This window comes from Saccopteryx bilineata, chromosome 10 (genome assembly GCF_036850765.1).
Source record: "Saccopteryx bilineata isolate mSacBil1 chromosome 10, mSacBil1_pri_phased_curated, whole genome shotgun sequence".
Lineage (NCBI taxonomy): Eukaryota > Metazoa > Chordata > Mammalia > Chiroptera > Emballonuridae > Saccopteryx > Saccopteryx bilineata.
In genome coordinates this window covers 32,744,953-32,758,864 of record NC_089499.1, presented here as the reverse complement: position 1 = coordinate 32,758,864, position 13,912 = coordinate 32,744,953, and the positions used below count along the sequence as shown (strand labels likewise).

General features: G+C 43.8%; 1 protein-coding gene across 3 annotated transcripts in view; it reads right to left on the bottom strand.

Moving 5' to 3' along the window:
• Positions 1-13,912, bottom strand: part of RFTN1 (raftlin, lipid raft linker 1) — a 204,253-nt gene that overhangs the window by 109,910 nt on the left and 80,431 nt on the right. The window lies entirely within an intron of this gene.

Genomic DNA, 13,912 nt, shown 5'->3' with positions numbered 1-13,912 from the left:
CAGAGAGGAAGGAGGGGCAGGGGATGGAGAAGCAAATGAGCGCTTCTCCTATGTGTCCTGGCCGGGAATCGAACCCGGGTCCCCTGCACGCCAGGCCGACACTCTACCGCTGAGCCAACCGGCCAGGGCTCTTCCAATATTTTTAAAAGAAGTCATCAAATTGTGTTTAAATGTCAACTATAACTGTCCAATTTTGGCTCCAAACAATGTTATGTAGGCCAACATGTTCGAGATTGTATTTGACCTCTCAGCCACCGGTCTCTGGCCTCTGGGTTACATACACAAAGCTACAGGATGAGTCACAGAAGGCTGAAGGTTAGGGATAAGAGTGAACAGATTGTCTAATTATATCACAACCAGAAGAACTAACCTTTAAACCCAGCCCAGATTTCTCATCCCTTGTAATGACTCGGCGGGTTCTTTTCCCCGATGCTCCCACAATCCAACCAGACAGACCATGGCCAGTCCATTTACACAGCCCCTGTCTACAGTCACAGAGGCTGGGTCATAACCATTTACTAAGCCAAGAACATGTCTGCAGGCAGATTGTAATGCTTATGGGTACTTTTATATATAAAATTACCGCAGGCAAAAGGGTTAACCCTTAAATTATCCTAACTAAATGCCAAGCCTTTAAGTTGAATACTCATTTTGGTCTCCTGGCAGATCTGAAATCAGGCTACTAAAAAATAAATGTCTCCTGAAAAACTACTGTAAACTATACTTTTCAATAATAAACATGTGAATAAAAATATGATCCCACTACTTTTAAATAATAAACATGTAATAAATCTTACTTTAACGCATAAAGCCCTTAAATAGCTTCAAAGACCACAAATTTAAACATCTTTTTTTTTTCCCAGGACACTGAGCGTCGTTTGAACTTGAGTTACGAAAAGAAAGGAGAGAGAATGTGCAGTTCATCAATAAGACTATTTTGGTTTTATTTAGGAATAATCAGGGCAAAAATGATAACAAATTTAGATTACTAGGCACTTTTCCAACTAGAAAAAAAAATATTACTAAATTACTGAAACAAATTCTCTATTTCTGGGAAACAGGAAGAAATTTTAAGAAATTCCCCCAAAGCAACACCAGGCCCAGTAGAATGATCAGAACGGCCTTCTTCTTTCCTTAAGGAGAAGTGTGTGGGGTGGGGTGGGGGGGCTACAGATCTGACAAAGACTTGTCAATGAAATAAAAGAAGAAGCTTTTTTCTAGTCTCATTAACTTATGTAAAACCAATAACAATAAAGATATCTACTTATAGATCCATCTATTCATCACCTTCTTGACCACTGACCATATGTAAGGCATTGAGTTAGATTCTGCTCTTAAGAAACTTGTAGTCTAAGGAAAGATAAAGGCTGGCCAAACAAAAGTGCTATGAGAGCTCAGTTATTTCCATTGTCAGAGATCAGAGGAAGTTTCCAAAAAGAAGGAACATAAAAGTTGAGTCTTTGAAGTGATGTGGAAATTAATGATTGGACAATGGATAAAAGGACCCTGCAGGTGCCAAAGACCCCCAGAAATTAGTAAGGATCTAGATGTAGCATGAATTACATGATGGAAATAAGTAGGTCAGTTTGGTAAAAGACACCGTTTATTATAGTTAGCTGCATCAGTAAACCTCAGCCCAGTGACTGCAGGGAGAATTCGCTGTTAGGATGAACCCCACATTGACGCTCTGCAGCAGTGACAGCAGAAAAGGAATGAGGCTGGGAAGAAAGGATGGGTGGGTGTTGCTACCGGGTGGGACTGGACTTCATTTTGAGGTAAAGGAGAGTCAAGGAGAGTCTAAGATAAAAGATGCTAAGATACAGATCTTAGAAAGATTAAAGTGGCGTTGTGTATAATATAGGAAGAGGGGGGGAAATATTTCAGGGGAGTAGAAGCAAGAGCTGAGCTCAGCTCTTTGTAGAGGGAGTGGATGAATGAGAGAGAGATTTTGGTAGTCTTGTCTCTGCCATTGGTGGTGGCTGGGAGGGGAATCAACAGCTCCTTCCCCCAAAGGGGCTCTCAGAACAATGGGGAAAAGATTTCAGGTAATTTTTATGACCTCCTCTTTGCAAAATGAGTCAAATCTTCCAAAAAAAAAAGAAAGAAAATGAGGCTGCTGGAGTCGAAAGTTACCCCAATAGTGAAGCATAGGAAATGCTTGAAGAAAATATAGCCAAGTGAACAAATCCTAGTAACTCTTTAAATAAAGCGCCTTGATACGGAGTCCATTAGGGGAGTTCTGAACTCAGAAGTATGAAGAAGGAGAAGAATTAACCCATAGAGGGGTCACTGCCCTGTCTTCCAATTGTCCCTTTCTCATTCAGCAACAGCTGTTCACCACTTCTGTTGATGAGGGTTTGTTACCACCGGAAACATACTGGAAATGATGGGGGAAGATGTGCAAATGATACTTTAACCCTTTGAGTAGTGAGCTTTTTGTTAACCCTTTGAGTGAGGACGTACATGAACGTTCGTACTACTCAAAGGGTTAACCACACGCTCTTGAGGAGCTGAGTACTGCCAAGTGGGTACAAGTTACCATGGGCACCTAACTATCCAGTACTGACTGCTATTTATTCTAGAGAAATCTTGCCACATCCTGCCTCACTGTTTATAGCTAGGACCAGCTCCCTGGTAGATAAAACATCATTGACCCGCTCAGCACAGTGAGTTCACCATTAACCTTAAAAGGCAAGAGGAAAACAAACCAGCTTTACCCCAGTGGTCCCTGTATAATGGACCTGGGAAAGAATTTCAACCCCCGACAACAAGGAATGAGATCTGGGACAAGATCTTGCTCTCTCTGGAATCCTGTAAGGTTCCTTATTTACTTTGAAAGATATGGAAAGGACCAATATTAGTAATTGGGCATAATTAATATTGTATTACAAATCTATCACTGAATCAAAAAGCAGGTCTGCCTGGTAGTTTTTGATTCAGAAAAGTCACATGATTTGCAAACAAAAATAAGAAGAAGAGCTGCACACATGAACGTTCTTCGTAAGACTCTCCCATGGGCCATATCCAGTTGAGTGACAGGAGGTCTCTTCTCTATCTACATTTAATGCACATGTTCTAATTAAAGTTTGCTTATCCTTTCTTTCTTTTATAGAACCTCCTACCTACACCTTCTAATTAAGGTCAGGGTATGGAAATGTTCTATATCTGCACTGCCCAATACAGTAGCCACCACCTACATGTTGCTACCGAGCACCCGAAATGTGGCTAGTGGAACTCAGGAATCAAATTTTTAATTTTAAATCGCTGCACGACTCGTAGCTATAGAATAGAAAGCCACGGCTTAACTCTGTTTAAACTTGAATGTGCACACAGGCATGAATACTCTGATTCAGCGGGTTGGGGAAGGGCCTGGGAACCTGCATTTCTAAGGAGCTCCCAGGTGATGCCTGCTGGTGGATGAACCAGACTTTGCGCAGCAAGACTCTACCTGCTTCCGGAGCCATCAGTGTGACCCAGGAGCTTCGTGGGTAAGTGCTCTCCAAATATTTTGATCATATGCCCCGTCAGTAAAAAACTCCTCAGTACTACTATACCGACATTTTACTTATGTTGTAAAACAATACATACAAAACAGACGTTTTAAACTGGGATCAGAAACAGATGAACTAAGCAATACTCAAAAATTATAATCACAATAAGTCATATTATTAATAACTAGTATTTCAAGGCATAATATATACTCGAAACGAGATCCACTGTTAACAACAGTGGAAGTAAATCGACACTTCAAGGTCCTCTTGATGAGTCCCAATTTCTTTGGCCATCTTCTGCCTGATAGGAATAGGTAGGCATTGATATTTTTAAATCTCGCTAACAAAGCTCTTATGAACAATTAGAGATGGGTCAGTGTGGCTATTTGTGTGCGTTTGCATGTGTGTGGGTGAGGAGGATTTTATATTTATATTACTGGTGTTCTCCTCAATCTACAATCACATTACATAAAATTTTAAGCCATCTGTATATTTCACAAGGGTTAATTTAGTACTAAAAGTAATCCACAAATCCACTTCCCTGAGTTCTGTACTGAGAGTGTCCCTCTGAACTCAGCCTCCCCAGGAGGCCTCCTACCCCAGGTAGACACGTGACCTCTGCCATCTGCAGCCAGCCAGGGCACTGCCTTCAAACTGAGTGTTAAACATTAGTAATGTATACTTCCTCTCTAAATTCTTCAATCTACATAAATATACGTAAAACCCTCAATTCTCCTACAAGGATATGTCTGCCACACTTTGGTAAAAACTGGTGTAGACAATACATAGAATTTTCAGAATGATCATAAAGGTCTGAAATAAAACTTTACCTCTGACAATAATATTGAATTCTATACTCTTGAAAACACATGGTAGAAATTCTTCTTAAATTAGTATGTAGAGATAATTACAACTTTAATAAGGTTTACCGGAACGAAAGAAAATCACTTTAGACTTTATATGGAAAAATCAATTATGCAAAAGTAGCCAAGATCCTGAAAAAGAAGAATAGTCCTACACATTTATTAATCAAAATAGAATGGCAGTAGCACAGAAATCAATAAACAAATAAAAAGGAGAAGAATCAAGACTAGATTAGGGTATGTATAGAAATCTAACTTATAATAAGGGTGGCATTTCACCCTGTGGCAGTTAATGTCATAAATGCTCTTAGACCCACCCTCTCCCTCACATCCAAACTCTATCCCAGTGGTTCTCAAGTGGGGGTAGTTTTGCCTGTCAGAGGACATCTGGTAATGTTTGGAGACATTTCTGATTGTCATAAATGCAGAGGCAGGGAGGGGGGATGTTTGCTTGGCATCGAGTTGGGAGAGCCCAGGGTTGCTGCCAAATATCCTACAATGCACAGGCAATGCCCCATACAAACTTATCCAGCCCAAAATGTCAATAGTTAGAAAACGATGTAAGTTGAGAAATCCTACCCTAACTCTAACACTAATGGTTAAGATATTAAAGAGGAACAGTGTCAGAAGTAGACAGTGAATCTCGGCTCCTCCCATCATCACAAGTGTGACTCTGGACAAATCACCACTGTGAGGCTCATGCTCTATGTCACGCTTTCAGGAATAAAGATAATGTGCATCATGGAGTAATAAGCAAGGACTCTTGCTAGCCACAGCAGTAAATAAATGGTAGCTATTCTATTACCATAAATGATATATCAGGAAGGGCTGGCAAACATATAAATGTTCTTCACAAGGAGAGTGGGCTTTTGTTGCTAATAAGATCCAAGTTGCTTCACAGACTTTGGGGTGCTTACAGTATAGAAGTTTTAAATTTTTCCATTGATTTGAGAGAAAAGGGAGAGAGAGAGAGAGAAGCATAGAAGCATAAACTTGCTGTTTCACTTAGCTGTTACATTTAGTTGTGTACTCATTGATTGCTTCTCGTACGTACCCTGACCGAGGGATCAAACCTGCGATTTCTGGTGTGCCTGACGATCTTTATCCACTGAGCCACCCAACCAGGGCCAAGAAGTTTGAGAATGAAAATGTCAACAAGTCAGGTATGTTATAAATCTCCCTAGAGCAGGGATGTGCTCATCTCAATATCTCTAACAAAGGCTACACCCAGGAGACACAAGACAAAGACACAATATACGTTTTGATTTCGTGTTTTAGGGAAGGAAAGTGCTGGCTTAGAACCATCATTTGCATAGAAACATTTTAGTGTAGAAACTGACAAGACCCAGCCAGCCTGTTGGATGGAGCCTGTTGGAGAAGCTCCAAATAATTTGCAACGGCGGTTCTGAAACCAGATTAGGAATAACCAGGCCTGTGGTCCCACAGGCTGCCATGTGGACTGGGGATGCTGCAAAGTCCAGAGGATTCTGGGAATTCTCTGAGAAGCCTTCAATAAGCTCCAGGGCCCCTGAGGCTGAAAGATGGTGTATTTCTGAGTCATGAGCCTCAAGATGGAACTTAAGCCCCATACCCACTATACATTCCTACTCATCCAAACTCTACTTCAGTACTGAGAAGTCATTAATAACTTCTTTAGCCTAATTTTCCTAGGATATAAAATGGGATGTCAGGATAAGAGAAGATAGCAGTACCTTTCAGCAACACAACAGAGTAATTCTAAGCCTCTGCTAAAAGCATACCGTTTTCAGCAAATATACTGCTCACAAAATTTAGGAAATATTTCAAAATGAATACGAAGTAATAAAAAAAAGCATTTGATTTTTTTTTTTATTAAACAAGAACATCAGAAAAGCAAGCGACAAGTCAAAGAAAGTTTGATTATGCAAATGAGATGCAGAATCAACTTTTATTTCATTGGTGAAAATGCACTATACAAAAGGCTGAAAGTACTGGAGTATCTGCAAGTTCCCTGATCCCCTAATTTTTGTGAGCAGAACAAAACAACCATTACCAGGACATAGTGAGAATAAATTGTAACACTTAACACATAAGGAATGAAGCAAAAGTGCTCTCACACCCTCAGAAAACAGGTGTTATATGAATAAGAGTTGCTAATTTGGTTTTAAAAGTCTTTGTAGCCATCTTAAGGTTCCAACTAGTGGTGGATGAATAGGAAGCAAATAAAATGAGGCACTCCACTAAATCATATTTATAGCATTTACCTCTTTGTAAAACGGTTCTATCTGTCAACCATTTACAAATTATAGAAAACAACTAGATAGATTATAGAGATAATCACATCAAAAGCTCAAGGCACTGAAATCACTAATAACGTACTTATATGGATCCAAAAGTTATTTCTCACCCGCTGCTGCAGTCACAGCTAAAAATGTAAAATCCAATTAGTACTAGTAGTCTTTTCTAGGACTCATCGCTTGGTAATACCTGTTACATCTTTCTCAGCTTGAAAAACACACACTGGCTCAGCGGTAGAGCGTCGGTCTAGCGTGCGGAGGACCCGGGTTCGATTCCCGGCCAGGGCACACAGGAGAAGCGCCCATTTGCTTCTCCACCCCTCCACCGCACTTTCCTCTCTGTCTCTCTCTTCCCCTCCCGCAGCCAAGGCTCCATTGGAGCAAAGATGGCCCAGGCGCTGGGGATGGCTCTGTGGCCTCTGCCTCAGGCGCTAGAGTGGCTCTGGTCGCAATATGGCGACGCCCAGGATGGGCAGAGCATCGCCCCCTGGTGGGCAGAGCGTCGCCCCATGGTGGGCGTGCCGGGTGGATCCCGGTCGGGCGCATGCGGGAGTCTGTCTGACTGTCTCTCCCTGTTTCCAGCTTCAGAAAAATGAAAAAAAAAAAAAAAAAAAGAAAAACACACACAAGCTATGTTGCCTCTGATTGACAAGGAAAAGACAAAAAGATTTAGCCAGGAATATTTAAAGTAAGACAGTCTTAAATTCCTAAATTTAATATGCGATAGCCATGTAAGTTCAAAAATCTAACACTTGAGTAACATTATTTACAACTAAATTACCTACATTGCATGCATATGGACCTCAAGATAGTCAAGTGTCCCTAGAGTCCACTGGCAATGCCACAGAAATATATCTTCTTAGAGAGCTCGTTTTTTTTTTTTTGAAAGATACTATGTACGTGTGGAAGGAGGGAGCTTTTGTTTATTTTACTTGAAAAACAAATACGTTCATTTTATGGTACTGTGGTATTTGCATACGTTTTAAGATCAATAGGAAATTTCAAAGAAACTTTGTGCTTGTGCCTCTGTGTTTTGGAGTCTCTGTTCACCGCTCTCTGTCATTCCAAACTACTTCTGGGGAAAGACTGGAAGTCACTAGTTTGCTAATTCTCTCTCTGAGGAGACAAAATAAATAAATAAATAAACAATCAAAAGCGGGAAAAGACACAGGCAGCCAAGGATGAGTCTGGTTGGGAGAGGAATGAGCTTTCAGGCAAACAATACACATCTCTCTCGTCCCCTCCACTGGGATAGAGGCGGACACCTTGGAGAGAAAATAAGAATAAAAAGGCAAGCCATTTACAGGCGTGGACTGAAGAAAAACTCTCTTCCCCCAAGAGAATGTGGCTTTACGCCAGCATATTACACTGGAAAGTGCAAACACAATAATTAACAGTGAATCCCAAAACTTCAACACACCAGAAAAGGGTGTCACTCCACCTGAGATGGGAAAATAAGAGGAATTCATTAAGGTAGTCCTCAGTGATGCTGGACAGCTCTGCTGGGGGCAGGACGGCAGCTGGGAGAGCTAATCAAGTTCTCCAAACACCTCGGGGAAGCTTGAGAAACTGATGAAGGATATTACCAAACCAGCAAGGAGGGTCAGCTGCCAGCAAAGAGTGGGGTTCCTCCAATAGCTGAATCCAAAATAAGGATCTCTCTGCTAAACAACACCTTCACATTCCCTGCTCTGATTGAAGAAAAGAACTTCGAGTTCACCATCCTCGATCTCTGCTCCCTGGGAATAACCCAGCTGCTGCAGCTTCTCCACCACAGTAACACGTGTCAATCACTACTAAGCCCGACATTACTTTCCTCCCCCATGTGTGAATCCGACAATGAGCACGCTCCAGGGCTCAGCCCCAGCCTCGTGTGTGAGCATTTTCTAGGGCACACCACAGTAGGCGCTATCACCCCCAGTGTATTTCGTTTAATTATGAAACCTCTTTCTAGAAGCCCTATAATTCTCCCAAGAGTCGAGGTAATTGGTAGAAATTAGACGTGAAGAGACACAAGGCCGCATAAAGAGGACACTTTCCACTATAATTTTTAAGAGAATTTTCATTTTAGTTCCAGGGTAATTTTGTACTTTCCCAGTTCTGCCCTTTCCAAATGCCAAAGGCAATGTTCATGTTATCTCCTGTGGTGATCACATAGGCAGCAACGTAATGCATTTGCACTCCACTTAAGGGCCGCAAAGATTCACCTTCCTTCGATGGCCAATCTTTGGATGGTTTTTAAAAAGAAAAAAAAAAAAAAAAGAACAGTAAAAAATAATGTGCCTCGTGGCAAATCACTGTTATTGACAATGAAAGGCTTGTGTGTGTGCGCACGCGCCTATGTGAGGTATGTGTGTGTGTGTGTGTGTGTGTGTGTGTGTATTCCACTACTTGAGTCCATGCTGTATGTCTGCATCACTGAGATGCAGTTCAGATACTGGTAAATATGTTAACCAAAAACAGATCCATTTTGCCATAATGCATGGTCCTTTAATGAATGATGGGAGCAAAATTCCAGGGCCATGGTTTTAGTCCACTCAGGTCAGGAAAATTCTACTGAGCAACCTCCACGCAGTAGCTGTCGTCGTCTAAGCAGGCAACAGGAATCCAAAGGTGAAAGATTTTGCAAGGGGGAGGGGAGATGGGCGGACACAGACAGACAAGCCGTAAAGAGAGCATCTGAGAAGTCTGGTGAGAGCTGTGTGTGAAAGGAAGAACAGGCAGCTCAGAGGGTGGGTCCCCAGCCCCACTGATGCAGCCAGCAGCAATCTTCAAGGTTGCAAGATAGCAGCCAATGGGGTGGGGTAGGGATACACAATGTTATTTTGAAAAAGTGAGGCAATGATTTAAAAAGGCCAGTTTTCGCATAAAAACTCAGATTTCCGTCTTTTCTCAGAAAAAGTACAAGATTCGGCAACGCTTGGCAACTAAGGGGCAGAATTAGGCATTGGCACTCCAATACCCAAGAGTCCCCATTCGAGAAGCCTGGCCTCACTGGGCCCCTGGGTTTGCAAGCCCTGTCTTAGAATAAAGGCCGAGTCTTCAGGATTTCAGTTTCCCGGCCCCAAGAAGAGAAACAAGCGGTAAAGCTGAGTACTCCCTGAGATTTGCTTTTCTGCAAATAAAACAGCAAAAAGTCAAAGGAATTGTCTCTCTCTGCATCGCTTGACACTGGGTGGCTAGAGCTGACTCACTAAGCAATCTGTGCTGCTCGTAGTACTTGGGAGCACAGCTTGGTGATGTGGTGTGACAGGAAAAACTTCTCAGCATATGGTCAATGTGGAACAGAGGGCTCAGCACAGCTCTCGGCAAGGCACACACCTTTGAGAGTCACCAGATGCATCTAGAACAGAAAACAAGGACCGCAGCAGCCTGGGCTCAGTCAGGAACACCGGAGTGGGCCAGCTCTCCTGGGCTCACTGCACAGCCACACGGTTCAGACTTCTCTCCTGGCAACTGACTGCCCCATGGACACCTCTCAGTGGACACCCTGCTGCCAGCAACTGCCACAAACTCGATACAACCAAACGAATGCTGTTCATACTTCTCTTGTGAGAGATGCTACCCGTGTTCCATCCAGATCCCCTCCGAGCCCCACTTCTGGGCTCGGAGTGGGTCCCCTCAGCTTCTGCATGACTTGAAGTCTTCTTTGGTCATTGGAACTGCTTCGCTTGGGTGTGCCCTAAACCTGGGAGGGTCTGGAGCAGTTCACGGCCAATGGCTCACAGGGGCGGGAGCGGGAAGCCGGCTGCCCAGCCTCACGGTGGACTTGCCGTTTCCCCCAGCATCAGGCTGAGGCTGACAGTGCGCCCTTGGTGGCTTCCTCCCTTCCCTCGCCCACGTCCCCACTCCTAACTGGTTCTTCCTGGGAGCACGTTCTTAAAGATCCCACCAGGGTCTGCTCTGGGAAACCCCACCAGACACATCCCCTCTCCCACACCCCCCCTTCCAATTTACCCTCCCAGCCACTTGAAGTCAAAAGCTCCCTCATATTCTGATTTGTCCTCTTCCTCCATTTGTCCCTTTCAGCTAAACACTGAATCCAGTACTTCCTCCTACGGGACATAATGCACATGGATCTTCCTCAGCTGCCTACACCCACCTACTCTGGTTACTGACCATCTCCCGCTATTACTATGGGCAAGTGTGCTCAGCTCCCATTTTCTCCCCTTCGTAAGCATTTGAACACTCAGCACCTCTAAAGGTTATTCCTCTAAAACAAAACAAAACAAAACAAAACAAAACATTGCATTGACTCCCCACTGCCTTCAGGGTCAAGTTCAGACTCCTCCACCTGGCCGTCAGAGGCCTCCTGATCCAGGCGATATACTTCTCCCTGTGTCCCTCCAGACCCCGTGCTCCAGTCGCCCACGTCATCCGTGGTCTGCTCTTCCAGGCTCCCGGCCCCTGAGGTCGGTCTCCCTGCCTGCGAGACCCTCCACCCCTCGAGTGTCCTGTTCACATCTGCCCGTCACGCCAGACCAGAGCGAATGGGACCACGCAGCCTCCTCCACTAACCCCCAGTGACAAATTCCAGTTGAGCAGTGAAACACAAGACCCACAGATGTTGGCATTCTCACAACTTGCATATATACTTTTCCATCCCCCTGGTAGGTAAGTTTTTATGAGAGCCGGGAGCTCTTTAGAATCATCTCTGCACAGTGAAGCTACATCACACGTGTTTATCTTAGGAAAATCTAACCACAAGGGAGGAACGTTTCCCACTTAAAACGGTGCCAGTTTTTCTACTCAGCAGGCAGATGTGCCCCCGCATGGATGCGCGACAGGAGGCGTGGACCTCCTGCTTCCTCTGTCTCAGTTCCCACCTCTCGAGGTGCAAGCGTCTCAGCACCCCAGGTGTGAGTCTAATGAACACTCACTCTGAACCCAAACCAACTCCCTTCCTCCTTTCCTTCATTGCTGAAAACATCAATCTGATCTAGTCCTGAAGGGAAATCTGCATCGGTCAGGTAGAAAGAAAATGCTACAGTACTATATTTCCTGGGCAACTGAAGAGATTTTCCAGGGCGGCTTTGATTATATGCACTTCCCACCTCCCAACAGGGCTTCAGAATCCCACCCCCTCCATTAGCTGCAGTTCCTAAGTATGTCCTACCCCCTGACCCTGGGTCAGAATGCTGACAGAGTTCACGGATGTCCTGGTCCTCTGTACCATAGAAGGCATTATTCCAAGGGACCTGTACTCAATTGACTTCAACCCATTAGGGATGAAAAACACATCGCTGACATCCTGGACTAGCTCTATGTGTGAACAATGACATTTCAACAGCTGAAAAATTAATAGGCACAAAGCATTTTTGTACTTAACGTCTATAGCCATAGAACGACCTAGAATTAAACCCACACTCAAGAAACATCAGAAGTGACATTTTAATAACTGACTTCTCTTAGCCATCACATTTTGAGATCTCTGGCAACTCATTCTAAGGAAAACTGTCCGGAAAAAAAAAAAAAATGAAGGACAACTTAACTGTATTTAGAATTAAGAGTGGATGTAACAATATTGCCTGTTAAAAACCACTAAGTGTTCCAAAGAAGGAGTAGAGAAAAGGAAGCCAGAAGCACAAATGCTCTACTTCTTCATTATCTCATTCGGCTATTCATTCTTGAGTCAGTTTTCAAAGTAAATGACTTTACATTCAACACACTTAGGATTAAGAACAATTTACTGCTAGCTGTGTGATTTGGCCTGCCATCCTAAAATGAAATGGCAGTTCTAAGAATTTTCAAAAGAAAAGATCAGGCAGTTTTTCATGGATTTAAGCTAAATTTGTCAAAATGATAGCGGGCTCAGAGGAATGTTATTGCACTAAGCTCTGGGCACGACTCATTAATAATCCAGTTAGACCGCCAATGATGCTCTCAAATTACCCAAACTCCACTAGAAAACATTTCATTACAAGACAATAAAATCCTCCCCCCTTGCGTGCATTATTCCTATGTTTGCCCCAAAAAAGAAACCAGGTCCAAATTAAAAGCTACTTCCTCCAGAAACATTTCGTTAGTTTCCTTTCCAGCGGAAGGTGACTTCTCCTCTTCCCACACTCCCATGGCATGAGGGTCATATCCTGTTTTCTCAGTTAAACTGCAGGTACCTGGGAGGCAGGCTCCTGGCCCAGGTGAACTTTGTTCTTGCACCCACTCCCTTCCTATGAAGCAGAGCTCCCTCATATCCCTTACAACAGCGGTTCTCAACCTGTGGGTCGCGACCCCGGCGGGGTCGCCTAAAGCCATCGGAAAATACATAATGCAAATTAGGTATTTACATTCCGAATCATAACTGTAGCAAAATTAGAGTTATGAAGTAGCCACCAAAATTATTTTTTGGTTTGGGGTCACCGCAACATGAGGAACTGTATTGCGGAGTCATGGCATTAGAAAGGTTGAGAACCACTGCCTTATAAGAAAACACACCGAGTCAGTGTTTATGAATGAATGAAGGAAGGAAGGAACAAATGCTTGTATGGTTCTGTTCTTTTTTCTGGTCTTTCTGTAGACTCTAAAGCCTAGCTACATGCTAAAAACTTTACGTTCACCTTTCCAACACGATCATGTTGATATCCAGGTTTCAAGTAGTCATATTATGGTGCTTCTTGTTACAGAACCTGGATCTGGACGGGCAGTAATCTAGAAAGTTTATCTGCACTTCTTTTTTTTTTTTTTTGTATATTTCTGAAGCTGGAAATGGGGAGAGACAGTCAGACAGACTCCCGCATGCGCCCGACGGGGATCCACCCGGCATGCCCACCAGGGGCTACGCTCTGCCCACCAGGGGGCGATGCTCTGCCCCTCCGGGGCATCGCTCTGCCGTGACCAGAGCCACTCTAGCACCTGGGGCAGAGGCCAAGGAGCCATCCCCAGCGCCCGGGCCATCTTTTCTCCAATGGAGCCTTGGCTGCGGGAGGGGAAGAGAGAGACAGAGAGGAAGGAGGGAAGGGTGGAGAAGCAAATGGGCGCTTCTCCTATGTGCCCTGGCCGGGAATCGAACCCAGGTCCCCCGCACGCCAGGCCGACGCTCTACCACTGAGCCAACTGACCAGGGCCTGCACTTCTTTCAATGTAGTTTGCTCACAAAATATTAACCAGGCATTTATTTCCCTGTGAGAGTGAAATCACTTCATTTCACAGCATCTACAGCTGTCAGAACTTTGGCAGACTTTGTGAAAAATAGCACTGTAACTGTCTGTATTAAATATTAATCACATATGATTTTTTGTTTTTGTTTCTATTACTTAAACTCCCTCCAGAAAAGGTTCTGCTG